Source organism: Nerophis ophidion, linkage group LG05 (assembly GCF_033978795.1).
Source record: "Nerophis ophidion isolate RoL-2023_Sa linkage group LG05, RoL_Noph_v1.0, whole genome shotgun sequence".
NCBI lineage: Eukaryota > Metazoa > Chordata > Actinopteri > Syngnathiformes > Syngnathidae > Nerophis > Nerophis ophidion.
In genome coordinates, this window is record NC_084615.1 from 8854807 (window position 1) to 8860806 (window position 6000).

Here is a 6000-nt window from a genome sequence, read left to right on the forward strand (position 1 = left end):
TAGCAGGTGAGCAGTGGACTCTCCCCAAATTATAATAAACACCTCCCAGTCAACGTCCTACATCAGGGGGGCCCACACTTTTTCTGCAGGCGAGCTACTTTTCAATTGACCAACTCGAGGGGATCTACCTCATTTGTATATATCATTTATATTTATTTATTTATGAAAGAGACATTTTTGTAAACAAGTTAAATGTGTTTAATGATAATACAAGCATGTGTAACACATATAGATGTCTTTCTTTCACAAAGACAAGAATATAAGTTGGTGTATTACCTGATTCTGATGACTTGCATTGATTGGAATCAGACAGTAATGATGATAACGCCCACATTTTCAAATGGAGGAGAAAAAAAGTTGTCCTTTCTGTACAATACCACATGAAAGTGGTTGGTTTTTGGCATCTAATTCATCCAGCTTCCATACACTTTACAAGAAAAACATTGGCGGCAAATTCCGTAGCTTGCTTGATTGACATTCACGGCACCCGAGGGTCTTGTGAGATGACGCTGGCTGCTGCCAGTTCATTATTATGAAAAAATGACAGAGAGGAAGGCGAGAAACACTTTTTATTTCAACAGACTTTCGCGCCGTCCCTTCCGTCAAAACTCTAAAGGCCGACTGCACATTTCCTATCTTCACAATAAAAGCCCTGCTTCATGCTGCCTGCGCTAACAAAATAAGAGTCTCGGAAAGCTGGCGTGCACAAGTGATGTGCACGCCAGCTTTCTGAGGGATCGCTTGTGCACGCCAGTTTTCCGAGACTCTGTATTTAGTTAGCGCAGGCAGCATGAAGCAGGGCTTTTATTGTGAAGATAGGAAATGTGCAGTCGGACTTTAGAGTTTTGACGGAAGGTACGGCGCGAGAGTCTGCTGAAATAAAAAGTGTTTCTCGCCTTCCTCTCGGTCATATTTTCATAATAATGATCTTGCAGCAGCCAGCGTCATCTCACAAGACCCTCCGGTACCGTGAATGTCATTTAAGTGACGTCTTGGTGAAGATTGATGATCACTAATTTTTAGGTCTATTTTTTTTTAAAGCCTGGCTGGAGATTGACTGACACACCCCCCGCGGTCGACTGGTAGCTCGCGATCGACGTAATGGGCACCCCTGTCCTAGATGATGTTCTAGAAACAAACTGCAGCTCAGCTCGCTCGCAGTCCTGGCTTGAGGTGAAGGCTAATTCACGTTTAGCTTAACGTTAGCTCATTTTTCGGTGTGTATGTGTGTGTGTGTGAGTGTGTGTGTGTGTGTGTGTGTGTGTGTGTGTGTGTGTGTGTGTGTGTGTGTGTGTGTGTGTGTGTGTGTGTGTGTGTGTGTGTGTGTGTGTGTGTGTGTGTGTGTGTGTGTGTGTGTGTGTGTGTGTGTGTGTGTGTGTGTATGCATGCTAGTGATATAATAAAGCAGGGGTAGGGAACCTATGGCTCTAGAGCCAGATGTGGCTCTTTTGATGACTGCATCTGGCTCTCTGATAAATCGGAGCTGACGTTGCTTAACACGATAAGTAATGAATAATTCCGCTTGTTATCACAGTGTTAAAAATAATGTTCAAAATATAAAACATTCTCATGCATTTTTAATCCATCCATCCGTTTTTCTACCGCACCTGTTCAAGAAGTTGTGTTAATGGTAAGAAATTATGTATTTATTATTGGTTAGTGTGGGGCTTGCCCTCCTGGGGGTTCTTCAGACCACCAAGCACCGACATGAGAACCTGTTTCAAGGTTAGAATATTGTTTTATTTTTCAATAAGTCTCTCAGTTGCTTTCCAGCAATAGTTTTTCCAGCCCCAACCCAGTCTCTCCTCCTGGCTGCTGCTTATAACAGAGCGACAGGTGATTAGATAGCAAGGCCCAAGTGGGCCGTCTACGCACCTGTCGCTGCAGGCCCGCAGGCCACGCCCCCTCCACAGTTAGCTTCAGAATAACAATGTTATTACAAAGACTAAGAGACCTATTATACTCTAGAAACGTTGGTCTTACTTAAAAATGCACGTGTTTAGTTGTGTTCAGTGTTAAAAAAAATATTATATGGCTCTTACGGAAATATATTTTAAAATATTTGGCTTTTTGGCTCTCTCAGCCAAAAAGGTTCCCGACCCCTGTAATAATGTAAGTGCATCATAAAGCCTACATAAACTCCATGGCGTTCAGGCATGAATAGTCTCTCCTATTGCTATTGTACTATTTTTTCAGCTATAGTTACATTAACCATTAGTAATGTAGCAGCTTAGTTTTGAATGGCAGGGTCCTTGCTATCACATGTTGATAAAAATACAACATTTACATGATAAAAATCAACTCCAGGCTTCCCAAATGCTGTAATAAATTAAGCATGATGAGTTGACTTGAAACTGTTTAATGTTGCACTTTTTATATGTAGAAGAAAAATTGTGTCATTTTATTAAATCCGAGCAACACGTTGAGGCAGTTTAATGTGGATTAACGTGGGCAGAATTATTATAGTGTTCCCAATGTTAAAAGGATCACGCCATTGTTTACAAATTTGGTAAATAAATAACCAAAAGTTTGATCACATTACGCCTGTACTGTATATACCTTTATATACATATATACATACATATATACCTATACTGGCTCACCTGCACTGGCTTCCTGTGCACTTAAGATGTGACTTTAAGGTTTTACTACTTACGTATAAAATACTACACGGTCTAGCTCCCTCCTATCTTGCCGATTGTATTGTACCATATGTCCCGGCAAGAAATCTGCGTTCAAAGGACTCCGGCTTATTAGTGATTCCCAAAGCCCAAAAAAAGTCTGCGGGCTATAGAGCGTTTTCCGTTCGGGCTCCAGTACTCTGGAATGCCCTCCCGGTAACAGTTCGAGATGCCACCTCAGTAGAAGCATTTAAGTCTCACCTTAAAACTCATTTGTATACTCTAGCCTTTAAATAGACCCCCTTTTTAGACCAGTTGATCTGCCGTTTCTTTTCTTTTTCTTCTATGTCCCACTCTCCCTTGTGGAGGGGGTCCGGTCCGATCCGGTGGCCATGTACTGCTTGCCTGTGTATCGGCTGGGGACATCTCTGCGCTGCTGATCCGCCTCCGCTTGGGATGGTTTCCTGCTGGCTCCGCTATGAACGGGACTCTCGCTGCTGTGTTGGATCCGCTTTGGACTGGACTCTCGCGGCTGTGTTGGATCCATTATGGATTGAACTTTCACAGTATCATGTTAGACCCGCTCAACATCCATTGCTTTCCTCCTCTCCAAGGTTTCTCATAGTCATCATTGTCATCGACGTCCCACTGGGTGTGAGTTTTCCTTGCCCTTATTTGGGCCTACCGAGGATGTCGTAGTGGTTTGTGCAGCCCTTTGAGACACTAGTGATTTAGGGCTATATAAGTAAACATTGATTGATGATTGATATTTTGTTGTTTTCTTACTGTACCGAAAATGAAGCGAACCGTGACCTCTAAACCGAGGTACGTACCGACACAAAATGTTTGTGTACCGTTACACCCCTACTATTTAGTTGTTTCTACTATTAGTCAGTTATTTACTAGGGCAATTATTTTGACTTGGTGGGCCAAATTTACAGGAAAAAAAAAAAGTGTATTTTCAATTTAAATTTCGTCTACCCCGACGCAGTTTAAGAAAATAAGAGACTCCACTTTATAGTAAAGTGCTCTCCGAATGTGTGCATGGTTTTACCCAAGGCTCATTTGCATATGATGCTTACCAGCTTACAACACAGTCCAGTCTGCTATATCAATCACTCTGAAGGGTGTAACGCTCTTAGACTCTCGGCTAAACTCTCTTATTTCAAACACTTGCTCATTCCCTGTGACACACACACACACTCACGCCCACACACACACACCCACACACACACTACAGGACTGATTGGATTGCACCTCTCTCAGCAGCATAACAAACCGTGTTTGGGCGGGATACGTATCCAAACACAATATAATTCTTTAGGGAAACGAGTGTTGTGCAGATTTATTTGGGCTAGTTCTTCGTGAGTACCATAAATTGATGAACGTGGACCCCGACTTAGGTTGATTGGCAACACTAAATTGGCCCTAGTGTGTGAATGTGAGTGTGAATGTTGTCTGTCTATCTGTGTTGGCCCTGCGATGAGTTGGCGACTCGTCCAGGGTGTACCCCGCCTTCCGCCCGATTGTAGCTGAGATAGGCGCCAGCGCCCCCCGCGACCCCGAAAAGGGAATAAGCGGTAGAAAATGGATGGATGGATGGATGGACCCCGACTTAAACAACTTGAAAAAACTTATTGGGGTGTTACCATTTAGTGGTCAATTGTACGGAATATGTACTGTACTGTGCAATCTACTAATAAAAGTCTCAATCAAAGTAATGGGACCAATAACCATCCATCCATCCATTTCCTACCGCTTTTCTCACGGGGGGTTGCTTCAGTTGCATTCGGGCGGAAGGTGGCGTACACCCTGGACAAGTCTCCACCTCATCACAGGGCCAACACAGATAGACAGACAACATTCACACTCACATTCACTCACTAGGGACCATTTAGTGTTGCCAATCAACCTATACCCAGGTGCATGTCTTTGGAGGTGGGAGGGGCCTATCCCCAGGTGCATGTCATCATTGTCACCGACGTCCCACTGGGTCATTATTGTCACCGACGTCCCACTGGGTGTGAGTTTTCCTTGCCCTTATGTGGGCCTACCGAGGATGTCGTGGTGGTTTGTGCAGCCCTTTGAGACACTAGTGATTTAGGGCTATATAAGTAAACATTGATTGATTGATTGACCACTGCTCCCTTCACCTCCCAGGGGATGATCAAGGGTGATGGATCAGATGCAGAGAATACTTTTGCCACACCTAGTGTGTGTGTGTGACAATCATTGGTACTTTAACTTTAACATGTGGCTTTTTAGCGGCGCCCTGGTGGCTCCATGGAGCTTTTTCAAAAATGGATGGAAATGTTAAAAAAAATTAGGTGAAAAATGTATTTTTAATTTTTTTGTAATATGGTTTGTGTAGGAGAACAAACATGACGCAAACCTTCCTAATTGTTAGAAAGCCCACTGTTTAATGTTTGTGTTTATGCTTCACTGATGAGAGTGTTTGGCGAGCGCTGATTTGTTCTACTGATGTTTGTGGCCCTTAAACACACCGTTATGTGGAGTGTGGCTCAACAGTTTGTTTACATGTATGACTTTCTCCGAAACTGTTACAGAAAGACGGGTGTTATGCCACTCACCTTGTCCACCAAACGTTTTATACTGTGCGTGAATGCACAACGGTGAGCTTTGTTGATGTTTTTGACTTGTTGGAGTGCTAATCTGGCATATTTCAACTTTCACAGCAACATGTTAGACCCGCTCGACATCCATTGCTTTCGGTTCCCCTGGGGGGGTTGCCCACATATGCGGTCCTCTCCAAGGTTTCTCATAGTCATCAATGTCACCGACGTCCCACTGGGTTTGAGTTTTCCTTGCCCTTATGTGGGCTCTACCGAGGATGTCGTTGTGGTTTGTGTTGTGGTTTGTGCAGCCCTTTGAGACACTAGTGATTTAGGGCTATATAAATAACCATTGATTGATTGATTGATGTCTTTGGAGGTGGGAGGAAGCCGGAGAACCCGGAGGGAACCCACGCAGTCACGGGGAAAACATGCAAAAGATGGCGCTAACTGTTTTGATGACATTCAGATTTTACTTCAATCAATAACGGAGCAGCGTCTCCTCATCCGTGGCTCACTTGTGCAACAACAACGCCGGAAATGTGTCCTGTGGAAAAAAAGACAAAAAAACGTCCGACCGGACCTCAATAACTAAAGTTCCTCGGGTGAATAATGTAAACTCACTACACCGGTATGTTTTAGCGCTTTCATGGTGAGTTTACTGACAGATATAAGTAAGAACTTTACACTACTTTTTATTAGAAATGTCCCTTAACAAGAAGATAGAGAAAAAGAAGAAGCTTATCGACTACTTTGTCGACACGGACTACAAAGGCAGATGCGCGCAATTTTTCAAGATATATGCA

General features: G+C 43.4%; 1 protein-coding gene across 3 annotated transcripts in view; it reads left to right on the plus strand.

The window, feature by feature from the left end:
- The window catches only part of spock1 (SPARC (osteonectin), cwcv and kazal like domains proteoglycan 1), a 322462-nt gene that overhangs the window by 140545 nt on the left and 175917 nt on the right, over positions 1-6000 (plus strand). The gene's annotated exons all lie outside the window — the stretch shown is intronic.